Source organism: Carcharhinus amblyrhynchos, chromosome 8 (genome assembly GCF_965287045.1).
Source record: "Carcharhinus amblyrhynchos chromosome 8, sCarAmb.v2.hapA, whole genome shotgun sequence".
NCBI classification, from domain to species: domain Eukaryota; kingdom Metazoa; phylum Chordata; class Chondrichthyes; order Carcharhiniformes; family Carcharhinidae; genus Carcharhinus; species Carcharhinus amblyrhynchos.
Window position 1 is genome coordinate 62,527,319 of NC_137331.1, and position 24,914 is coordinate 62,552,232.

Sequence of the window (24,914 nt, forward strand, 5' to 3'; positions counted from 1 at the left end):
ACTCGTTAGAGTTTAGAAGGATGAGGGGGGATCTTATTGAGACGTATAAGATGATGAAAGGGATGGATAGGGTGGAGGTGGAGAGGTTCTTCCCGCTCAGAAAGGACAGTAGGACTAGAGGGCACAGCCTCAAGATAAGGGGGCGGGCAGTTTAGAACAGAGTTGAGGAGGAACTTCTTCACTCAAAGGGTGGTGAATCTCTGGAATTCTCTGCCCATTGAAGTGGTGGAAGCTACCTCGCTAAATATATTTAAGACGCGGGTAGGTAGGTTTTTGGTAGGCAAGGGGATTAAGGGTTATGGGGAGAAAGTGGGAAAGTGGAACTAAGCCACTTCAGATCAGCCATGATCTTATTGAATGGCGGGGCAGGCTCGAGGGGCTAGATGGCCTACTCCTGCTCCTATTTCTTATGTTTTTATGTTCGCTGTAAACATACATTCATACACAAGGATTAGTGAAAGAATAATATTTTTTGAAAATAACACCATATACAGAGAGTACTCTGTGGGAAACTATGAAGCACAGTAAATTTACAAAGTAAATTCAGATCAGAGATCTGATGTCTGACCTCAACCACAGCTGCTTACAGACTGATGGGATTAATACATCACATCCTGTCAAAGTGCATGATGATTGACAGCAATTTGAGATATGTTCCCTTACAGGTATACACCATGTACGTAGACGATCTGGAGGAGGGGGCTGAGTGTAAGGTAACAAAATTTGCTGATGACACGAAGATGAGTGGAAAAGCGAATTGCGTGGAGGGTGTGGAAAGTCTGCAGTGAGATCTGGATAGGCTGAGCGAGTGGGCAAGGACCTGGCAGATGGAGTATAACGTTAGCAAGTGTGAGGTTATCCACTTTGGCAGAAATAATAGTAGGAGGGATTACTATTTAAAAGGTGAAAAGCTGCAGCATGCTACAGTGCAGAGGGACCTGGGGGTCCTTGTGCACGAATCGCAAAAACCCAGTCTGCAGGTGCAGCAGGTGATCAAGAAGGCGAATGGGATGCTGGCCTTTATCGCGAGGGGGATAGAATATAAAAACAGGGAGGTCTTGCTGCAACTGTACAGGGCACTGGTGAGGCCGCAACTGGAGTACTGTGTGCAGTTTTGATCCCCTTGTTTGCAAAAGGATATTTTGGCCTTGGAGGGAGTACAGAGAAGGTTCACCAGGCTGATACCGGAGATGAGGGGGTTGGCATATGAGGAGAGGTTAAATAGACTGGGCCTGTACTCGTTAAGAGTTTAGAAGGCTGAGGGGGGATCTTATAGAGACTTACAAGATAATGAAGGGGCTAGATAGGATAAAGGTAGAGAGATTCTTTCCACTTAGAAAGGAAAACAGAACTAGAGGGCACAGCCTCAAAATAAGGGGGGGGATGCAGTTTAGAACAGAGTTGAGGAGGAACTTCTTCACTCAAAGGGTGGTGAATCTCTGGAATTCTCTGCCCATTGAAGTGGTGGAGGCTACCTCGCTGAATATATTTAAGTCACGGGTAGATAGATTTCTGAGAGACAAGGGAATTAAGGGTTATGGGGAGAAAGTGGGAAAGTGGAACTGATCCACTTCAGATCAGTCACGATCTTACTGAGTGGCGGGGCAGGCTCGAAGGGCTACATGGCCTACTCCTGCTCCTATTTCTTATGTTCTTATAGGTACATGTTATCACATCACAACATCCTCTTTTTTCTAAATTAAAGGTTTACCTTTAAAGAAGTAAACTTGTTCCAAGAGAGCAACAGAACATTACATTCAGCTTCTGAATTGGAAAGACATCTGCACATGCATCAATATCCAATATTGCATATAACTTGTGCTGACCCTGCATCTGTGAGCATGTAACCTGGAAAGTGGCGATGGCTTCTGTTGGAACCATTGTGTCAATACATTATTTGATGTTCACCATGCTAAATGTCTGCTTACTTGTGTGTCAATGATCTGGTCATCCTGATCACCTGACCATTCAGCTTGGCCAGAATTATAATGGATCTTCTTGTGTTGCTGTTTCACGCCTGGTTGTTTGGAAGGCTGTACCTTTCTGACACCTGGTTATGGAGTTATCTGGATTTTTAAGATGGTCAAAAGATAGACCTGATGAATTTGGCCTGTTGCGATCTTCATTGCCAATAGCAATTTTAATCTTTAATTTTTATGACTTGTTTATCTGATTGAAAATATTCAGATCCAGAAAGCACAACTTGGTACATTATTAAAACAAAGCGAATTCAAATAGGAGATCTGTTGTCATCCGGATTTTCTTGCTCCCTGGATCTTTTGATCTGCTACGCAAGTGAATTCTTTTGGACTTAATTTAGCTCTGAGTTGCAGCATGTTTAATGGCCACTGTGTCAGCTGTGTGATTGTGGTGTGGAGACCTTTCTGATCCTTCCACCACGATTCTCCCAAACAAAATCTGAGTGATCTAAGTGCCCAGCATGAAAATCGGGGTGTCTCCCACTGGCACTGGCAGTGTTAACCAGGTGGGATTCAATCACACTTTGCAAACAAATCCCCAGTGTGAAACATGCCTGAAAACTAGGCTTCACAGTGATTGTGGTGCCTTTTTTAGTATATTCACACACACACACACACCATTAAATGTTCAGGTCAGCCCACGCCACCCTGGCATGAGGGTGACTATTCGTCCAACCTCTCCCAGTCAGAGGCCTCACCATCATCTCCCCCCAACCCCTCTCCCCCAGTCAAAGATCTCACCCCACTGCCCCCTTTTGCACATGAGAGACACTGCAATATGGGGGCTGTAAAGACTCCTTCCCATTCAGGCCCTCTATTCAGTCCCTGCTCACTCCAGGCTCCCCCCCTTGGCAGTGATGCACAGAGAAGTGATGTGAAAACCACTAATGTGAGACCCTATATACCTCACCAGCATGGAAAGTGGAATACCGTCATGCTAAGCATACACTGTAGACCAAACTGGGGCAGCACAGTGGTTAGCACTGCTGCCTCACAGCATCAGGGACCTGGGTTCGATTCCCAGCTTGGGTCACTATCTGTGAGGAGCTTGCACATTCTACCCATGTCAGTGTGGGTTTCCCCCGGGTGCTCCGGTTTCCTCCCACAATCCCAAAGACATGCTGGTTAGGTCCATTGGCCATGCTAAATTCTCCCTCAGTGTACCGAATAGGTGCTGGAGTTTGGCGGCTAGAGGATTTTCACAGTAACCTCATTGCAGTGTTAATGTAAGCCTACTTGTGACACAAATAAATAAACTTAAACTTTAAAAAAGTGAGAGAGATGAAGCTCTCGTGGTCGGAGAACAAAGCTACAGAACTTCAGGAAGCTGGGGTGTTGGGGCATCTGGAAAATTTCCTCCTTGACCCCCTTAGATGATGAAAACTAGCCCAGAAGACCACTTGCCCATGAATGACTTCACAAGGTCAGGTTGATGAAAACTTGAACGTCTGCGTGTTGTCTGTTATGTTGTGGTATTTTAGGTATCAAAAATAATGCGTGTTTCAGTATTAATCCACTGCAAGCGAATACTCAGTGTATGCTTAAACATTCAACAATGTTTCATAGCCCATAACAGACTTTCTATAGAGATTGAAGATACCGCAAAATAATGTATTCATATATAACTAATCTATTCAATTAAGATGATAATTAATAGAAGCCAGCAGACAGCATTCTCTGAAATGTACTCCATGCTAAACTGGATGCAAAATGAAATGACTTATGATGCTTAAGCTTAATTCTGACCACAAGGCCCATAGCTTTTTGTATTTTAAAAGAAATACAATAGAGGTCTCTATTTTTATTCCTTCTCATACAGCTTAATGTATGTCAGTATGATGTATGTGTTCTTTTATCCTTCGTCCTTCTCTGTGCATTCTTAGCATTGCTGGTGGATGCTTTGATGTAGATAGTACAGTGAGAAAAACTGAAAGCCATTAATCAACCATTGCAAGTTCGTAGCTGCAGCTTTCCTGTGTTTTATCCACTGACCTTCATTACCTCATTGACTCGGTGCTATTTACACCCACACTAAATTGATAATCCTTGGAGGAAGTGTAATTTTACATAAAAGAAATGTTTAGCGATGCAGTCCTAGTGGGAAAACTCAAAATAGAAAAAGGAATCTGGAAGACTTCTGTTTTTATGTAAACTAATCACAAGCCTCAACTTAAAATAAGAGGAAGCTGATTCAAGGTTACAATTAATTGCGGATTGACAGAAAATAGTCTGAAAAGGTTAATGACCTTCTACAGCAGCTCCGGGACACAACTCTCTAATGACTGGAATGACAGAGCTCACGTGTGTTCAATCCTATAGACCAGCGAGTGACCTTGAATATCAAACCACAGATTTACCATCTACACTCAAAGAAGACAGTGACAGAAAATGAGGGTAAATTATTATGAGGGATCTGCTTAAATCAGTTCATTCTGAATTAAAACAAGCAATAGGAATCAAATGCTGTCAAGTAGTTTATAATCCATTATTATAATTTTCTCCAGAAAGAAACCTGTGCGCTGCCTGATATCTTACCCACCAATCCACAGGTCAGCCGTACTTCCTGGTTCTCTGTGACGTTACTGAACAACTGGCTCCTTGGAGGCATGTGGGGTGGTTTCTAATCTCAGGAAATTTTTGTTAAAATGAAAACTCAGCTGAGTGCTGGGGATGTTTCAGGCCCCTCAGAAATGTTGAATTGTTACAGACCCTTCAATTGATATAAAATCTGCCCGGAAGCCACATAACCGGATTGATGTTTATATATTACAAAGTGAAGGTAACTATTTAGAAAGGAGGGCATTACCTTGACATGGGGATGAGTTGACAGGTCTGGAGGGTGGCACATGTCAGCTCATTCACTGTCTTTCTATTCTCCATCTTTGACACAACAATTCCCCTAAATAGCTCCCCTGTGACCGCCCAGCTAAGATTGGGAGTTTACTATGTGAGCCATGGTGGGGCACAGAAATATTCCTCTACTCCTCTAGAATGAGGGCAGAATCATGGAATCCCTACACTGCAGAAAGAGCCCATCGTGTCTGCACCGACAACAATCCCTCCCAGGCCCTATTCCTGTAACCTCACATATTTACCTGACACTAAGAGGCAATTTAGCATGGACAATTAACCCAACTTACACATCTTTGCTGTGTGGGAGGAAACTGGAACACCCGGAGGAAACCCATACAAACAGGGAGAATGTGCAAACTCTGCACAGACAGTGACCCCAAGCTGGAATTGAACCTGTGTCCCTGGTGCTGTGAGGTAGCAGTGCTAATTACCGTGCCACTGCACCGCCCAGGTTATGTGTTTGTTAAGATTTTGATATTAATTTAGAATAGGAATACTTGACTTTACTTTTTACAGTCTTATGAAGAATAATTGACAAAATATCTTCACAATGGAGGTGAGTTGCACTATTGTAACTGGGGGCAAATTTTCAAGGCAAGAAAGCCCAATCAGTCAATTCATCAGCTTGTAACCAAAATCAGTATTTTCTTTTGTAATTACACTTCAGTATTATTATTTGGAAAAATTATGGCCGGGATTCTCCCAAAAAGAACTAAGTGCCCAACAGGCAGGGTGGCACGGTAACACAGTGGTTAAGAACATAAGAACATAACAAATAGGAGCAGGAGTAGGCCATCTAGCCCTTCGAGCCTGCCCCGCCATTCAATAAGATCATGGCTGATCTGTCGCTGCTCAGTTCCACTTTCCCGCCCTCTCCCCATAACCCTTAATCCCCTCTCTTATCAAGAACCCATCAACCCGCTTCTTAAAAATATTTAGCGAGGCAGCCTCCACCACTTCAACGGGCAGAGAATTCCAGAGATTCACCACCCTTTGAGTGAAGAAGTTCCTCCTCAACTCCGTTCTAAACCGCCTCCCCTTTATCTTGAGGCTGTGCCCCCTAGTCCTACTGTCTTTTTTGAGCGGGAAGAGTCTCTCCACCTCTATCCTATCCATCCCATTCATCATCTTATACGTCTCAATGAGATCTCCCCTCATTCTTCTAAACTCTAACGAGTACAAGCCTAGTTTATTCAGCCTCTCCTCATAGCTCAATCCCCTCAACTCCGGTATCAGCCTAGTAAACCTCCTCTGCACTCCCTCCAAGGCCAAAATATCCTTGCGCAGGTGCGGCGCCCAAAACTGCACACAGTACTCCAGCTGCGGCCTCACCAATGCCCTATACAGCCGCAGCAAGACCTCCCTACTTTTATATTCAATCCCCCTCGCTATGAAGGCCAGCATCCCATTTGCCTTCCTGACCACCTGCTGCACCTGCAAGCTGGGTTTTTGCAACTCATGCACAAGGACCCCGAGGTCCCTCTGCACCGTCGCCTGCTGCAGTTTTTCGCCACGTAAGTAATAGTCCTTCCTACCATTCTTCCTACCAAAGTGGACCACCTCACACTTGCCAACATTAAATTCCATTTGCCATTTCCTGGCCCATTCGCCCAGCCTATCTAGATCCTTCTGCAGACTCTCCACACCCTCCGCACAATTTGCCTTTCCCCCAATCTTGGTGTCATCAGCAAATTTCGACACCCTGCACTCGGTTCCCTCCTCCAGATCATCTATATAAATGGTAAATAGCTGAGGCCCCAGCACCGACCCCTGGGGCACCCCACTAGTCACCAACCGCCAATCCGAATAGCACCCATTGACCCCCACTCTCTGCCTCCTATTTGACAACCAATCCTCTATCCACGCTAACACCCTACCCCCAACTCCATGTCCCCTGACCTTCTGCAATAACCTCTTGTGAGGTACTTTGTCAAACGCCTTCTGAAAATCCAGAAAGACCACATCCACCGGCTCTCCTCTATCCACTGCCCTAGACACATCCTCATAGAACTCCAGTAAATTTGTCAGACACGACTTCCCTTTAATGAAACCGTGTTGCGTCCGCCCTATCAAGCAATTCCCTTCAAGATGCCTCGCAATTTCCTCCTTAATGACGGATTCTAACATTTTACCTACCACAGACGTTAAACTAACCGGCCTATAATTCCCCGCCTTTTGCCTGGCACCCTTCTTAAACAACGGCGTAACATTAGCCGTTTTCCAATCTTCCGGCACTTCCCCGGAATCCAGCGACGTCTGGAAAATAACCACCAAGGCATCCACTATCACCTCCGCCATTTCTTTCAGAACCCTCGGATGCATTCCATCCGGTCCTGGGGACTTGTCCACAATCAGCCCCTCCAGTCTGTCGAGCACCACCTCTCTAGTAACAGTAATGTCATTAAGACCCTCCATTCCTACCACCTTTCCATCGCTAACACCCGGCAAATTATTCACGTCTTCCTCCGTGAAGACAGAAACAAAAAAGTTATTCAAGACCTTAGCCATATCCCCATCCCCTACCACTAGCTCCCCTTTCTCATCCTCTAAAGGACCAACGTTCACCCTAGCCAGCCTCTCCCTTTTTATATATTTATAAAAACTCTTGCTATCCTTTTTTATATTAAGTGCTAGCCCAGCCTCATAGCTTCTCCTACCCTCCTTTATCAACTTCTTTGTCAATCTTTGTTGACATTTAAACCTTTCCCAATCCTCTTCTCGCCCACTGCTCTTAGCTACTCTAAATTCCTCCGCTTTTAATTTAACACTTTCCTTCACCTCCTTCGTTATCCACGGCTTATTACCTCTCTTCCTACTGTCCTTTTTAACCATCGGAATAAATTTCCGCTGAGCACCAAGAAAGATCTCCTTAAAGATCCTCCACTGCTCCTCAGCAGACCTACCTTCCAACGCACTCCCCCAGTCCACATTCGCCAATTCTTCTCTCATCCTACCATACTCCCCTCTATTCAAACAAAGGACGCGTGTCCGGGAACCCATTTTCTCCTCCTCCATCTGCACCAGAAACTCCACCATACAATGATCACTCTCTCCAAGAGGATCCTTCACCGCAAGGTCCCTAATTCTACCCGCCTCATTACATAGCACCAGATCCAAGATAGCTCGCTCCCTCGTCGGCTCCAACACACACTGTTCAAGGAAATTATCCCGGCAGCATTCCAAGAACTCCTCCTCGAGCCCACCTCGTCCAACATGGGTCGACCAATCAATATGCAGATTGAAATCTCCCATAACTACTGCCGTCCCATTCCTGCACGCCGCACTTATTTGCGTGTTAACAGCCCGCCCCACCTCCAGATCATTATTCGGGGGCCTATAGACGACACCCACCAGCGTCTTCCTCCCTTTGCTGTTCCTAATCTCCACCCACAACGATTCCACCCTCTGCTCCTTGGCTCCAATATCATCCCTTGCTACCACCGTGATGCTATCCTTAATCAGCAGAGCTACGCCCCCCCCTTTTCCCTCCTGCCTATCCTTCCTGAACACTTGATAGCCCTGTACATTCAGCTCCCAGTCCCTGTCACCTTGCAGCCACGTCTCTGTAATGGCCACCAGATCGTATCCATTTGTGTTGATCTGCGCCACCAGCTCATCCACTTTATTCCGAATGCTTCGTGCATTCAGATAAAGCGCTTTCATCCCAGCCTTCACCTGGACCCTATTTGCCGTAACGCCACCAATTGGGACATCCTTGGCCTCTTCCCTTACCTGTACCCTATCCTTAACTTTAGACCTCGGAGCGTCACCTACCCTCGCACCCTCCCCCCCCTAATTAGTTTAAAGCCCTGTCTACAGTCCTCTTTACTCTATTCGCCAGCACTCTGGTCCCAGCACGATTCAGACCAACCCCATCGCGCCCGAACAGGTCCCACCTACCCCAATACTGGTGCCAATGCCCCATAAATTCAAACCCATTCCTCCCACACCAATCCCTGAGCCACCCATTCACTTCCTTTATCCTGTCAACCCTACACCCGTCTGCACTCGGTTCAGGCAGTAGCCCAGAGATAACCACCTTGTCGGTTCTACTTTTTAATTCCATTCCCAGCTTCTCATACTCCCTCCCCAGATCCTCAGTCCGCACTTTGCCTACGTCGCCGGCACCCACATGTACCACAACGACCGGATTCTCACCCTCCCACTCCAGGTTCCTCTGCAGCCCAGCTGCGACATCCTGTACCCGAGCACCAGGCAGACAACACACCCTTCTGTGCATTAGTACCGCTGCCTCACAGCAAGAAGTCTCACAATACCAGGTTAAAGTTGAACAGGTTTACTTGGTAGCACAAGCCACTAGCTTTCGGAGCACGGCCCCTTCATCCGACGAGTGGGAGTTCTATTCACAAACAGGGCATATAAAGACACAAACTCAATTTACAAAATAATAATTGGAATGCGAGTCTTTACAGGTAATCAAGTCTTAAAGGTACAGACAATGTGAGTGGATAGAGCGTTCAGCACAGGTTAAAGAGATGTGTATTGTCTCCAGACAGGACAGTTAGTGAGATTTTGCAAACCCAGGCAAGACGTGGGGGTTACAGATAGTGCACCATGAACCCAACATCCCGGTTGAGGCCGTCCTCATGTGTGCATAACTTGGCTATCAGTCTCTGCTCAGCGACTCTGCACTGTCATGTGTCGTGAAGACTGTCTTGGAGAACGCTTACTTGAGGCCGAATGGCCATGATTGCAGAAGTGTTCCCCAACAGGAAGAGAACACTCTTGCCTGGTGATTGTCAAGTGGTGTTCATTCATCCTCTGTCATAGCTTCTGCATGGTCTCCCCAATGTACCATGCCTTGGGACACCCTTTCCTGCAGCGTATCAGGTAGACAATGTTGGCCAAGTTGCAAGTGTATGTACCATGCATCTGGTGGATGGTGTTCTCAAGTGAGATGATGGCATCCGTGCCAATGATCCAGTACATCTTGCAGAGGTTGCTGTGGCAGGGTTGTGTGGTGTCGTGGTCACTGTTCTCCTGAAGGCTGGGTAGTTTGCTGGAGACAATGGTCTGTTTGAGGTTGTGCGATTGTTTGAAGGCAAGAAGTGGAAGTGTGGGGATGGCCTTGGTGAGATGCTTGTCTTCATCAATGACATGTTGAAGGCTCCGGAAAAGATGTCGTAGCTTCTCCGCTCCGGGGAAGTACTGGACAACAAAGGATACTCTGTCCACTGTGTCCCATGTTTGTCTTCTGAGGAGGTCAGTGCGGTTTTTCACTGTGGCGTGTCAGAACTGTCAATTGATGAGTTGAGCGCCATATCCTGTTCTTATGAGGGCATCTTTCAGCGTCGGGAGGTTTCTGTTGTGATCCTCCTCATCTGAGCAGATCCTGTGTATCCAGAGGGCTTGTCCATAGGGGATGGCTTCTTTAACATGTTTAGGGTGGAAGCTGGAGAAATGGGGCATTGTGAAATTATCTGTGGGCTTGCAGTACAGTGAAGTGCTGAGGTGACCGTCCTTAATGGAGATGCATGTGTCCAGGAATGCAACCGATTCTGGAGAGTAATCCATGGTGAGTCTGAATGGATGGAACTTGTTGACGTCATCATATAGTTGTTTCAGTGATTGTTCACCATGAGTCCAAAGAAAGAAAATGTCATCGATGTATCTAATGTATAGCATCGATTAAAGATCCTGTGCACTGAAGAGGCCTTGTTCAAATCTGTGCATGAAAATGTTGGCATATTGAGGTGTGAATTTGGTCCCCATGGCTGTTCCGTGTGTCTGGATGAAGAACTGGTTGAGGAAGGTGAAGACATTGTGGTCCAGGATGAAGCAGATGAGTTGTAAAATTGCATCTGGAAACTGGCAGTTGTCGCTGTTGTATACTGAGGTAGTTGCAGCAATGCTATCATCGTGGGAGATGTTGGTGTAGAGTGCCGGGACATCCATTATGACGAGGAGTGCTCCTGGTTCAACTTCTCCATGTGTGCTGAGTTTCTGTGGGAAGTCTGTAGTGTTGTGACAGAAGCTGGGTGTTCTTTGTACAACGGGCTTCAGAATGCCTTCAACATAGCCGGAGAGGTTCTCATACAAGGTATGAGAGCCTCTCCGGTTGCCCGATATGATGTGACGGCCGGGTGTGTTGGCCTTGAGTATTTTCGGGAGGCAGTAGAGATCTCCAATACGGGGGGTACATGGGATGAGAACATGGAGGGTGCTCTGAAGATCCAGATCAAAGGTCTTGATCAGAGTGTTGAGTTGACGGATGTGTTCTTTGGTTGGATCTGTGGATAACTGTCTGTAGTGTTCCCTGCTGTTCAGTTGTTGGTACACTTTGTTGCAGTAATCCGTTCTGTTGAGTATGACAATGGCCCTTCCTTTATCTGTTGGTTTGATGACAATATTGCGTTTGGTCTTGAGAGCATGGATGGCGTTGTGTTGGATGAAACCATGAACATGACATTTTCTTCCTTTGGTCTCATGGTGAACAATCACTGAAACGACTACATGATGACACCAACAAGTTGTCTGCAGCAAACTACCCAGCCTTCAGGAGAACAGTGACCATGACACCACACAACCCTGCCACAGCAACCTCTGCAAGACATGCCAGATCATCGACACAGATGCCATAATCTCACGTGAGAACACCATCCATCAGGTACAAGGTACATACTCTTTCAACTCGGCCAATGTTGTCTACCTGATATGCTGCAGGAAAGGATGTCCCAAGGCATGGTACATTGGGGAGACCATACAGAGGCTACGACAATGGATGAATAAACACGAATCGACAATCGCCAGGCAAGAGTGTTCTCTTCCTATTGGGGAACACTTCAGTGGTCAATCTGTGGGTAAGCTTTCTCCAAGGCGGCCTTCACGACACATGACTGCGCAGAGTCGCTGAGCAGAGACTGATAGCCAAGTTTGATAGCCAAGTTCTGCACACATGAGGACGGCCTCAACCAGAATCTTGAGTTCATGTCACGCTATCTGTAATCCCCGTGACTTGCCTGGGCTTGCAAAGTCTCACTAACTGTCCTGTCTGGAGACAATACACATCTCTTTAACCTGTGCTGAACGCTCTATCCACTCACATTGTCTGTACCTTTAAGACTTGATTACCTGTAAAGACTCGCATTCCAATCATTATTTTGGAAATTGAGTTTGTGTCTTTATGTGCCTTGTTTATGAACAGAACTCCCACTTACCTGACGAAGGAGCAGCGCTCCGAAAGTTAGTAGCTTGTGCTACCAAATAAACCTGTTGGTCTTTAACCTGCTATTGTGAGACTTCTTGCTGTGTTTACCCCAATCCAATGCCAACACCTCCAAATCATGACTACCATCGTCTCACAGCGCCAGGGACCCAGATTCAATTCCAGCCTCGGGTCATTGTCTGTGTGGGTTTCCTCTGGGTGCTTCAGTTTCCTCCCACAATCCAAAGATGTGCAGTTTAGGTTGATTAGCCATGTAAATTGACCTTAATGTCAGGGGATTAGCAGGGTAAATATGTGGGGTTATAGGGAATGGGGCCTGGGTGGGATTGTGGTTGGCACAGATTCAATGGGCTGAATGGCCTCCGTCTTCACTGTAGGGATGCTATGATGAAAATAGGAGAGTTTTTTGCTCATTATTTGGACGTACTTAGCAGAAAAATCTCCAACACTGTGAGCAATATAAAGTGCCTTAGAGAGATTCATGCTGGTAAGGGGGGAGGGGGCTCTCCAAACTTGAGAGGCCGGCAGCATAGAGCCACTGTGCATACACTGATCTCTCAGTGGGGAGTTCGGCGCATGTGCACTATCCCCCACAGACCCGTCCCCCCTGTCACCGGCTACCAGATCGCTAGCCTCCTGTTTATCCCTGAACCTCTACACTTGATCACTGGCCTCCCAACACCTCACCAATCGCCATCCTTCCCAACCACCTCCCCGCCTGCTCCCCCGCCCCCGCCCACCCCCCGGATCACTAGCCTACCAGATACCCCCTGGCCAACCCCAAACTCTCCCACCCAGGGCCAACCCAACCCCCAGCCCTCCCGATGACCCGGCCTATTAGCCCTTCTCTCTTCCTCCCTCCCAATCCTATTGTAGAGTCCCCCAGTAGGTGCCCCCCAATAGGCCCAGCCCCCTATTATGTCCCACCCAATCTGGCCTCTTCCCTAGGCACTGTCTGGTGTCAGTGAGCAGTGCCAGGGTGCCCCTTGAGCAGTGCCAGGGTGCCAGGTTGGTGCTGCCAGACTGGTACTGCCCAAGGGATACACCCCTTGCCCCTGACCTCCCGGGGGACCTCAATGGCCTTTGCCCCCACCAGCGGGGTGAGGACATCTGTCCCCGTTAGTGGGGAGAAGTTGTTAAAAACGCTAGTGGGAACCGCTCCTGGGGGTGGGGTGGAGGGGGGGAGGTTGACACCAACCATCATAGAGACTACCATCCTACAAATTTCAATATGCTAATCGGCTAGGCACTGGAAACTGGTGTGGAGCTGATTACTCTGAAGAAACAGGCCTTGCAGACTCGCAATCAGCCGGACATCAGTCAAGAAACCTGCTAGAGGCCTGCCCACTGTTGTCTCCAGGCCTGCTGTGCTATTTGAGCAGCGCAGCAGGCTGGGAGAAGCCAGGCCTATATGTTTCAACTGAATTTCAATTATATTTAATTAAAGTACTGCTATTAGTAATGTCTTAGCTGCAATATTTTTGATGCTGTATTGACATTAGTCAATTTAGAGTTAACTAAATGCAGCAAACAATAATCTAAAGAGTCCTGTATCTAAACGCTGAACTTTTAACAGAAGGATAATCTCACAGCCTCTTAGTATGGACATACATTGCAGAGGTTGCTGACAAGCACATGATTTGCCCATGCTCTATCCTGGGAATATGTTTGGAGAGCTGACACATAGCAGTGCATCTACGTCCATGATGTTGCTAGCCAGAGTGAATTAACACCATCCTCCTCTTCACCCATATTTCTTTCAGTGGTCGATACCACAATGTTGTTTACATGCTTTGGTTTACAAGCATAGCTGGATTTTGGAAACTGTCTTTCATTTCACTGCAGAAAATGCAAAATGACTTTTGATACTTCCAGCAAGATTGTGGGAAGGGTCAAAAACACTGGGAGACTTGACATGATTTCAGGACAGTAACCTACGCAACACAAAGCAAAACAAACAGAATCTTATCTGCACACAGAAGGAAAGCATAGTGTGTGTAAATAAATAAAAGGCGATATTCAAAAGAATGCAAAGCTTTCTTCCTCGCTAATTTTCCTTAGAACATCTGGGGTCCATCATGACACTAGTTTAGATAAGTGACTTGAAACTTCAGTCATGAGCCAGGAAAGGTTAAGGAAACTGGGGATTCATGACACCAAATCTAGGATTCTCAGAGAAGGCAGCCAAAATTAAACAAAGAGAATGCGACAAGCTTTGCACCTGGTTGGGAAGAAGCAACTGAAGTTCAACATACAGGAAGATAGGGTTCCGGATTTTGGAGCACTACAATTAATTCTGCAGTCGCATTAGGACATACTGATGGGAATGGAACAGAACTGCAGCCAAATATCTTAACAGGGAGGTTAACTATTAACAGAAAATTGCATTTATATTATGTATTTAACAATAAAGATGCTTCAAGGCATTTCATAGTGAACATAAATGCCAAACCTGGAAGGCAGAGATAGAATCATGGAATCACTACAGTGCAGAAGGAGGCCATTTGGCCCATTGGGTCTGCACCAACACTCTGACAGATCATCTTACCCAGGCCCTATCCCTGTAACTCCACATAGTTAGTCCACTAATTCCCCCCCTAAGCTACACATCTTTGAACACTAAGGGACAATTTAGCAAGGCCAGTCCACTTAACCTGCACATCTTTGGGCTGTGGGAGGAACCCGGAGTATCCAAAGGAAACTCACACAGACACAGGGAGAATGTGCAAACTTCACACAGACAGTGACCCGAGGCTGGAACTGAACCTGGATCACTGGCACTGTGAGGCAGCAGTGCTAACCACTGTAATGTGACTGGAGGATGTGTGCAGATCGGGTCGAGTAAAGTAGCAAGGGGCTGAGAGCAAAAACAATGCTGGTGGAATAGGGCAAGTCGCTATAGATCAACAAGGCCCTGGATGATGGGTGATTGGAAGTTATTGCATGTCACAACATTTGCAGCAGGAACCTGGACACTTGAAGTGTGAAGGAAGCATTAGAGATAGTTTGAACTCATATTTCTAAGGGAAAGAAAAGTAAAAGAGTGAAAGAGTCAGCTTGGGTGCATCTGGGAAGAGGAAAAGCCGGGGTTAAACAGACAAATGGCAAAAAAGAAAAAAGTCCTAATGAAAGAAGACAACAAAAGAAAAAAATGTGAAAGCAGAAGCATCTTAATCCCCTGATATTCTGCTCCTGATAGTCCATTGTTACCTTTGTGTTAAAAATAGATTCATCCAATTATTTGAATTCAAGAAAAAAATTTGCATTTATTTAACATTTTCATGACCTAGAGTGTCCCAAAGCATTTCACAGCCAATTAAGTTTTGTTTTAGAGGCGTAATCATTGTTATAACGAGAGAAATTCAGCAGATAATTTGCACAGAAGGTCCTACAATTTGGCAGTTGGATAAATTACCAGATAATCTGTTGTAATTTAAATGTTAGTTGAGGGGAAATTCCTTTCCAGGACATTGGTATAACTCTCTGTTCTTCTTCAAATAATACAATCAGAGCTCTTAGATCCACCCAAAGGGATAAAAGGCCTAATATTGTTCAGTGAACAACAGTTTACTGAGCTGCCACACTCCCTTGCAGTAAAGCAGGTCTTACCTACAGATGTTGGCAGGAGCTGGGATCCTATGAGCTGAGTAAGCTGTGGCCATTAGGTCGTGCTGGCACTCCCAACTTTGTCCCCAATTGCACCACTATTTTGTACCAGCCAGTCAATGAACTGCTGGCAGGAGGGGCTATGACTATTCTGGATGTGGAATGGGCATTGAGGTGATTCGCAATGGTGCCAGTTGATGCCCATCTTTAAAGGGCTGCCAAAATTGGGTGCAGCCAAAGCCTTCCCTAACTCAAGCTTTCTCTGAAGACCCAGCCAACAGTGCAGCCTTGTCAGTGGGAGAAGGTCAACAGCGAGTCAGACATTATGAAGTCAAGGAACACTTATTGGCATGGCAGAAGGAAGATCCCAGTGGCTCTCTGCAGTGTCAACTCCTTGCAGGTTCTCCTCTGGGCACCTTGAAAAAGACGGGAGTTTCTCTTCCCCAGAGACAGAAAGAGGAGTGTTCCTCACGCCTAGTTGGAGGTGGGAGAGGAGGTCAGCAGACAAAGGGACACCTGAAAACCCTGGCTGCAGTGCTGCAAGCATAGTAGCGACTTTTTCTATTCCATCAAAGTGAATAGCCCAAATCCCTGAGGGATGTGATTATTGAGGAGAGGAACTTTCACCCAACAGAGATAACAGGGTGAGACTGCAATAGCTCCTGTGGAATGAATGGATGTGGCTGATATCAATGGTAATGAACCTGTCAGCTCCTTGTAAGATGACTCCAGAAGTGTCAAATGCAGATTCATTTGAGTGCCACCAAAACCAACAGCTGGGCAGCTGCCTGTCCGGTTACTGTGGGATAACCATCATTCCTTTTCATTGTGTTGTCGGGCCAGTAATATTCCACTTCCCTGTTCATGTAGACAAAGACTGCCCACACAAATGTGAAAGAAGAGACCCAGACAAGTTGTGGTATCACAATTCCTGTTTTACTCATGCCCATGAGAGAAGAGACTCGGGAACTAGGAGGACAACATGGTGCCCCTCCATCACAGACAGGGAGGTAGGAGAGCAGGTGCAAGAGAGTTCGTAACTTCCTGATAGGGTAGACTAGGCAAGCAGGAGAGATGGTGTCCCTGTGTCCAAATCAATCTGAACACCAACCAATTCTGGAAGCTAATGTTTTAAAGGGCAAAACCCTTTAATCTTTCTGTTTCCTCTCCAGGTTATAAGAACATAAGAACATAGAACATAAGAACATAAGAAATAGGAGCAGGAGTAGGCCATCTAGCCCTTCGAGCCTGCTCCGCCATTCAATAAGATCATGGCTGATCTGTCGTGGCTCAGTTCCACTTTCCCACTCTCTCCCCATAACCCTTAATCCCCTCTCTTATCAAAAACCCATCAACCCGCATCTTAAAAATATTTAGCGAGGTAGCCTCCACCACTTCAACGGGCAGAGAATTCCAGAGATTCACCACCCTTTGAGTGAAGAAGTTCCTCCTCAACTCTGTTCTAAACCGCCCCCCCCTTTATCTTGAGGCTGTGCCCCCTAGTCCTGCTGTCCTTTCTGAGCGGGAAGAGTCTCTCCACCTCTATCCTATCCATCCCAGTCATCGTCTTATACGTCTCAATGAGATCTCCCCTCATTCTTCTAAACTCTAACGAGTACAAGCCTAGTTTATTCAGCCTCTCCTCATAGCTCAACCCCCTCAACTCCGGCATCAGCCTAGTAAACCTCCTCTGCACTCCCTCCAAGGCCAAAATATCCTTGCGTAAGTACGGCTCCCAAAACTGCACACAGTACTCCAGCTGCGGCCTCACCAATGCCCTATACAGCCGCAGCAAGACCTCCCTACTTTTATATTCAATCCCCCTCGCTATGAAGGCCAGCATCCCATTAGCCTTCCTGACCACCTGCTGCACCTGCAAGCTGGGTTTTTGCGACTCATGCACAAGGACCCCGAGGTCCCTCTGCGCCGTCGCCTGCTGCAGTTTTTCGCCACGTAAGTAATAATCCTTCCTACCATTCTTCCTACCAAAGTGGACCACCTCGCACTTGCCAACATTAAATTCCATTTGCCATTTCCTGGCCCATTCGCCCAGCCTATCTAGATCCTTCTGTAGACTCTCCATAAGAATAGAAAACAGTCATGTGCAGAGGCCAATCATCCACTTGTGAGCAGGTGGAGGAATCCTCAGAGGCTGCTGTCTCACTGTCCACAGATACTCTCACACCTGTAGATATGTGTTTATGCTTAGATTCCATATCACACGTGCCTAACCAACTGACTGAGGCCATGGCAACGGAGGTCAATCTGAGGAGCGAGGGAGGATAGACCAGTGATGAACTTCAGGCTGATGATGTGCTTTTAGAATCATCAGAAAAGCATCAGATGTTGCAAATGAGATAAGGAAGATTTGGCAGAGATTCCACAGGGTGTACACATTGTTGCTCAGACGGTGGAGATGTCCATACATACCACGCATGCTGCCAATTCCATCTCATCTGCTTATGTGGCCTCCTCCATCAACAGCTTAGAGACTTGCAAGGAGAGTCACATTCAGCAGTGGTCTCATAGGATTATACAGCGCAGAAGAGGTATTTCAGCTCATCGAACCTGCACCGACACATGAGAAGCACCCGGCTTCCCATCTAATCTCATTTACCAGCACTTGGCCCATAGCCTTGAATGTTACAATGTGCCAAGTGCTCAACCAGGTACTTTTCAAAGGATGTGAGTCAACTTGCCTCAACCACCCTCCCAGGCAGTGCATTCCAGACTGTCATCACCTTCTGGGTAAAAAAGTTTTTCCACACATTCCTCCCACATCTCCTGTCCCTCATTTTGAACTCCTGCTCCCTCGTGATTGACCCTTCAACTGAGGGGAACAGCTGCTCCTTATCTACTCTCTCCATGTACCTTATAATCCTGTACATCTCAATCATGTCACCCCTCAGTCTTCTCTGCTCCAACAAAAACAACCTAAGCCTATCCAACCTCCCTTCATAACCTAAATGTTCTATCCCAAGCTACATCCTGGTGAATCTCCTCTGCACCCTCTCCAGTGCAATCACATCCTTCCTATAATGTGACGACCAGAGGTGCACATAGTACTCTAGCTTTGGCCTCACCAAAGTTCTATATGACTCTAACATGACCTCCCTGCTTTTGTGACCTATGCCTCGAAAGGTAAAGGCAAGTATCCCATATGCCTTTTTCACCACCCTACTAATATGCCTTCAGAGATCTATGGACAAACGTCCCTTTGTTCCCCAGAACCTCCTCGTGTCATGCTATTCATTGAACATTTCCTTGTCAAATAACTCCTTCCGAAGTGTATCACCTCACATTTTTCAAGGTTAAATTCCATCTGTCACTCACCTGCCCATTTGACCATCTCCCCATACATTCCAATAGTTATAGAAAATCAAAGGGAAAGTGGAGAGGTGAAACTAAAAACAACCAAGATCACTAGAGAGAAAGCACTATAAAAAGTAAAGTGACCAAAGGCTGACAAATACCCTGGAGCTGATGGCCTGCATCCTCGGGTCTTAAAGGAAGTGACTGTAGAGATAGTGGATGCATTGGTTGTCATCTTGTTTCTGGAAAGGTCCCAACACATTACTAAATTGCAAGTGATCACCTCTGTTCAAGAGAGGGAAATAGAAAGCAGGAAACATGGGCCAGTTAGAGAGTTGCATGGTGGCACAATGGTTAGCACTGCTGTCTCACAGCAACAGGGACCCGGGTTCAATTCCAGTGTTAGGTGACAGTGTGGAGTTTGCACATTCTCCCTGTCTCTGTGTGGGTTTCCTTCAGGTGCCCCAATTTCCTCCCACAATCCAACAATATGCGGGTTAGATGGATTGGCCATGCTAAATTGACTTTAGTGTTCCAAGATGTGTATGTTGGGTTGATGAGCAAATTTGGTAAAGCATGGGGTTACAGGGATATGATGGGGTGTGGGCCTGAGTAAGATGCACTTTTGGAGAATCAGTGCAGATGTGATGAGCTGAGTGGCCTCCTTCTGCATTGTAGGAATTCTATAGTACTGAAGTTTGTCATTGGGAAAATGTTGGATACCATTACTAAAGAAGTAGTAATAGGACATTTAGAAAATTATAATACAATCAGAGTCAACCTTGTTTCATGAAAGGGAAATTATATTTTTTAATGAATGCTTTTATATTGAGGATCTTCCTTTTTTATGTATTACCACAAGACAGATAATGAAAGGATACCAGAAAGAGTGGAGGATCTCAGGATAACAATCTTGAGCATATTGCATCATGGTGTATGCCCTCCTCCACAGAAAAACAGAGACAGAGCTACACAATATATGGGTTTCCTTTTGGGGTACAATACAACTACTCAGGACTTAGCTCATCATCCCAAGACCTCCGCGCAATGAAAGGATTACCCTGAAAAGGGGGAACATCAGGATACTGCCAGCAGCATTAGACGTGTCATGGCAGTGTACACTCTCATATACAGGAACCAGTAAGCCAAGGATTCTTACACCACACCAAGACTTCCAACACAACAGACTTCACTCCTTTTCAGACATATCAGAGGCACCATTCAGGTCCCACCATCTCACCATTTTCCACCAAGGAAACCCTGCCAACAAGGAGATGAAAAATCAATGGGATATCTTCAGGAGAAATACAATTCTCCTCCTCTTGACAAGATAAGGGAAACCCTTTAGAGTTACATGTAACAAATTAGAGCCTGTATCAGCATGCCACTTGCCCAGATAAAGAAAGGAAACCCCAAAGAGAGAGGGACATCAGGATGAATCAATAGATACCATATGTGGTCAAGCAATATACACTTTCACAAAAAGGACACCAGGAACAGAACAACATAACCTGACAAGAAACAGGATACTGCCATCCACCCCAGGGCAGCCCAGGCCTCAAGAAGAAGGGCAATCCCTTTATAGGACCACTTAGAGGAAGATGACCTACTGCTCTGTCCAGCTGAACCTTCAACTGAAGAAAGATTATACTTGCACTCAGGCCCTTCAGCCAACAGAATACTGCATCCCTTGGGAACTAATGCTCAAGAAGGAGAGTAGTCCAGAAGCCCCCAGAAAGGGACATCTCAGGGGGAGGGTGACCTACTCCTACGCACCACCTCCCCTCCTCCTCCCCCCTCACTATGTACCCTCCAGTTGACCCAGATAAACATAGTTACTACTGCCATAACCTACTCAATCGAGCTAAACACGGATCAATGGCACATTGGAATAAGGGCCAACAGGCCAAATATACTCACATGTTATACATTGAACAATGCAAACTACCTCTATCTCTAGGCACTCCAGAGATATCTCTTATGCCCCACTATCAATCAGGTTTCATCCATTTCCCCTCATCAAAGAAATCCTAATAGCTGGACGATATGCCTACCATATATTCCTTGAGCCAAGTAATCAAGTAACCGCTGTCACTGTCCACTCAGTGAAGTCAATATAGAAGACCAACCCAAGAAAGGCTAGATATCCAAGGATTAGCCAATCATGCCCAATGGATATTTCACCCCTACTCCAACAACACTAGAGGTGCCAACCACAGGAAAAACAGATCACAGTCTTCCAGGATACATGATTTATCTGAACCTTCATAGAAGACAAGCAACGATTCCTGAACAAAAGTACAAAAAAAAGTGATATCAATAGTTCTTACAAGGGGTTTTCTCACCCACAATGAGGACTTATAAGACCATACCAACCACCCCTATATCAAACCACCAACCCAACACGCTGCTGTGGCTGCTACTCACCTTATCTACAAATAAAGTGAAAGGTACCAAAATGCATACTCCATCATTGTATATGTAAAGATTACAGTACTGAGGAAAGTGCCTGGAGTGGTTCACTCAAAGTTACTGCTCTGTAAAATGGGGACACAGGAATTGATTGGCAGCTGCGAGCATTTGTGAACTTTGCAATGAGGATTGTAATTTCATAGAGACTGTGATGTGTGTTAAGTATAAAAAGGGAATGTGCTTCTCTGTAGTTTAAAATATAAGATGGCCAAAAAAACGTCTACATAGTAGCGCTTTTTGTCATTTGTTACAGTAAACGTTTAAAAATATGTAATATTGTCATGTCATTCTTTCAGCCAGTAATTTGCAAGTTTGAATCTCTTTAATTTTTTTGCCCCTTGGAGATTGTAACAACTGTATAATTTAAAAATAGTGTCTTCACAAAGTTTAACTTATATAGTTTGCATCAGCACGAAATAGGTTTAGTAAGCAAGTGTACACATGACTCAATTTTTTCAGGACAGTGATTCTCTGCTTCAGAACAGCATCTATCACTGTAATTCTTGGGATACCTGAGGATTTGAAAGCTGATGTTTACACACAAGTTGTCTCTTTAGTTTTAAAGGTGACAATATAACTTGGTCTTATTTGGTTCATCCCAAAAGAGTCTAACTTGGTCTTGCTGTTCTCTTACTATTCTACACAGATTTTATTCAGGAACCAGAACTTACAGATTGACAATCTCTAAAGGACAATCAGAGATCAAGCTATAAAAAAAGGACAAAAGCTAAAATAAATAATTAGAGTGTAATACTGTCTTAATAAGATGTGCTAAGATGATAGAAGTCATTTAAATATAGGATGGTTTTATTTCAATAGAATCTTCTAAAACATTGACCAAATTTTTTTGGGGAGATGTGTTTCTTCTAGCTTCAGAATGCAACAATCATCACAGGGTAGGTACACTCTGAATATCTACACGCGAAGTATTATCTCAGGCTCAGCATCCAGCTTTGCCCACATTATCGCCTTGTATATCCATCCCACTGTGACTATTATTGCCTAAATGAAACAGTTCAGTCATTGATACATTCTTACTAACAATTTGTGTGTCACTCAGAAGCCAGTCATTGTTAAATTAGTTTATTGCATCGCAAAGTGGGGGAGGATTATTAGCGTGAGCAGCCCTTACATTTTAGCAAATAACAGATATTGCCAGGTCTTAATTAGGGGTTTCAAGGTAGCTGCAAATCAGTGGCAGGTTGTCTTTCAACCATAATCACCAGAGATTGTACTGAGTAGAGGAATATGTTGAGGAAAAACTGCTGCATTTTACAGAATTATGAAAAAATGCAGCCTCTTGAAAACCAGAAAGTGCTTCTCTGACTCTCAAGGTGAAGATCATTACAGTTGGCCATTGCAATTCTGGTATTTATTTTGCAGCCACCAGAACAGAAAGCTAGAGTCTTAGGTTAATTACTCATCTGGAATATAGCACATCCAACAATTGTAGCAATCGCTTGATACTACTTTTAAGTGTCAGCCTAATTGTATGTTTAGTGGGTGACTCTAGGCTCATATTTGAACAATGCTGCTTTGAGCAAGGTGCAGGGTAGTTACACCATGGAAATGTATCCCAACCACAGTCAGAATTCTGAAGAGTTAAACCAAGAGACAAGGGAGAAAGCTTGCCTGTGCTGCATCTTTAGTTGTCAGGTGCAGAGAGTGTGGGCAGTCGCTGTGATGTCCTGTTCAACTGAATAGCCTATTGACATTAATTGATAAAGCTCACAAATGAATAATAGACCTTTTGTTGATACGGCTTCAGTATGTTGAACACCAGTAGAGACATACCTCAGCAAGGGTGTTCAGGAGAGCAGGAAAGAAAGAAGGTGGCACCTAACATAAAACAACCATTGATTGATAAAGAAGGTAGAGTTCTTTAAAAATAACCCCAATAGCCCCAATTAGTACTGCATTCAGGAGGGTGCAATCAATGTCACGGGGTCAATTTAAGCACTGCTCTGTAGTGGTAGGGAGTACAGGTATGGATCAGCCACTCATCCATATTTGCCATCACAGATTTTTTTGCCAATCACTTTTTATCTATTAGTTTTAACTTCAATTAATTTACTATTAAGAATCTGTAATTTTCCAGTATGTGTCTCTGAGAGATGAAGCTACCCATTGGGTAGTATTTATCAAACCTTTTTTCATAATTTAACCCTTTAAACCCAATTTATTACCTGATTAACGTCAATAGGCTATCCAGTTGTGGGGAACATAGAGTGACTGCCCACATTTGCTGCACCTGACAATTAAACAGCAGCACAGGCTGTTCCCTTGTTTGAGTTTAACTCTTCAAAATTGTGATTAATCTACTCTGTACCCACTCCAAACCCAATCTACATTTCCTGATAATCAGCCCCAAAATTTGAATGCAGTACTCCAATGTGATCTGAACAAGTCTCTGTGCAACTAAAACATTGCTTGGTATTCCAACCCCTTGAGATAAAGGTCAACATTCCAATAGCTTCTTTTGCCTATTTAGATAATCTATTTATATCCACCTATATAAACTCCAAACTTAGTGTTGCTTACAACAGTTACTTGCAAACTTCATCCATCATGGTTAGAAGCTGAGGCCTTATTGTACACCTTTTTATACTTCTCACATCTTAGGATCATAGAATCCCCACAATTCAGAAGGAGGCCATTCAGCCCATTAAGTCCACACTGACTCTTTAACAGAGCATCCTACAAGGACCCTATCTCTGTAACCCCAAGTATTTACACCATTAAACTCTCTAACGTACACACCCTAGGACATTAAGGAGCAATTTGGGCAATCCACCAAACCTACACATCTTTGGACTGTGGGAGGAAACTAGAGCACCCAGAAGAAGCCCATAGAGACATGAGGAGAATGTGTGAACTCCACAGACCCAAGGCCCACATTGAACCTGGTTCTTTGGCACTGCGAGGCAACACTGTGGCACTGTGCTGCTCATATGTTGTTTAACAGAGAACATTTCCTCTATCCCTGCACTCTCTTCCCTACCTCTCAACCAATTATTAATAGGCTTTGCAAGGTTACCACTAATTTTATGAGTTTTCATGCTTGCTAATTATTTCTCACATGAAACCTGAGCAAATATTTTCCGGAAGTCCAAATAGGCAACATTACTGTATCCACAGAGCTATCCATATGGACCCAAAACGTTAACTCTATTTTCTCTCTCCATAGATGCTGCCAGACCTGTTGAGTTTTCCAGCAGTTTTTGTTTCTATATCCTGTGTAGGTAACTTCTGGCAATAAATTCTCTCAGAGTTTGACTGCAAGTTTATTGCAAATTTTACAACTAGAAAATATATGCATACTTTTAATAGCAACATTACTGTAAAAATTGTATTCTCAAAAATGATCACTTTTCCGATAGTTCATTAATGTTTTACATTTATTTATTTGAGGTGAATTTTGATGTAAACTGTTTATCTCTTCCTGGTGATCTATTATTCATCATAAAGCAATATAAACTTTGTTATTAATTGTATGGTAATGTATT